Raw genomic sequence first — 1,642 nt, 5'->3', positions numbered from 1 at the left:
GAATATTATTCTGCCAGAAAAAAAGGAAGGCTATTCTGACCCCTGCTACCACAGAGATAAACCTTGAAAACATTATGCTAAGTGGAACAAGCTAGGCACAAAGGACAAGTACTGTGTGATCTCGCTTGCAGGAGGTCCCTCGAGGAGTCGAGATCGTAGAGACAGAGAGTGGGTGGGTGTCACAGCTGGGGGAGGGGAATGGGGGTTAGTGTTTCATGGGGACAGAGTTTCAGCTTTGCAAGATACACTGAACGATACACGTAAAAATGGTTAAGATGGTAAATTTTATGCTGTGTGTTTTACTATAATTAAAAAAAAATTCCGAAGACAGTTTTAATATCGCTCAGACTTGTAATTTCAAAATAGCGGTGAGAACAATCAGGTGACTGTTACACTCAGCACTTGGTTATCTTAAAGTGAGGGTGGGGGCCCTTGAGCTCTGCCATCCAGAGGACGAAAGCTCATTTATATTCCAGAAGGTATATTTAATTCTTTCTACTACCGTACCCGAAAATTTTAGGTTTACCTCTTTACTTTTCTGTTGCATACTAAGTGGAAAAGTAGCTGATCTTTTTTAACTTTATAACAAACTACGGGAGGGAAAGATATCGTAGTGATATAGTGTAAGAAGTTTCCCAACAAGCACTGGAAAACTATTTTGAGACAAATTACTGTTTTTAGATAGGAAAAGTTCATTGCTTAACATAATAAAAGTAAAAATGGTCAACGTGTATTATGCATATGTATTATGCACAGGGATGAAATTAATATGAATTAAATGAACCTTTAAGCCTTTACCACGTCTTGTGTCTCTCTGATTAAAGGCATTGTTTAAATAAATCAAACATTTAGCCAGTGCATGCAGTCTGCTAGGCCCATTGCCTTCCCTGCTAACCCAGGGTGTTTTCTGAGCTAGCGGCACCGATGGCCGTGGTACAGCCAGGACCGGTAACCCGATTGTCCTTACCTTGGATCCGATCTGGTTACCACACTGGCCAATCTGAATGTGCACAATTTCACGCATCCTTGCTTGGCGCCCAAGTGTACGGTCTCCCTGGGACCCTCAGCCTCTGCAACAGCCGCCCTTCAATGGTGTGAGCCCAGTGCAACTCTGGTCTGCAGTGATGGGACCAGCTGACCCTCCCAGTGCGACTCGAGGGTGTGTCCAGCCCAGAGGCCCAGTCCTCCCCCTTCTCTGCTCTCTGCCTATCATCCTGGCGATGGGGGTTTTTTCCTCTCCCAATAAAGAAGATGCCCAGTCATTTCCTCCAGTTCAAGGCCCAAAGCTGCCTTTGCGCACGGTGCCTGGAGGTCCCCACCGGGTGTGGGGGGCCCTGGGCTCCCAGCTGGTGAGGTGCGGAGTGTCACAGCTGACCGGGACCACCCGCAGTGAGCTTCCCTGTCTGAGCCACTGGTGTCGTTAGAAGTCCTGTTGTCCAAACCCATCACTTGACAGATGAGGCCATGCATGATATCCCAGAACGTGACGAGTCCTCACCACAGTCACACAACTAGCAGAACATCTCCCCACCCTCACCTAAGGACCTGTCTTCAGCCCGTTTCCTAAGGAGTGGCCTGAAAGCCACTGGTGGCACCAGGTGACTTTGGGGGGACGTGGGTGGACAGTTTTTATGTTGCATAC

This window comes from Pteropus alecto, unplaced genomic scaffold (assembly GCF_000325575.1).
Source record: "Pteropus alecto unplaced genomic scaffold, ASM32557v1 scaffold45, whole genome shotgun sequence".
Classification (NCBI taxonomy): domain Eukaryota; kingdom Metazoa; phylum Chordata; class Mammalia; order Chiroptera; family Pteropodidae; genus Pteropus; species Pteropus alecto.
The sequence above is the reverse complement of the archived record's forward strand: the minus strand, read 5'-3'. Positions refer to the sequence as shown.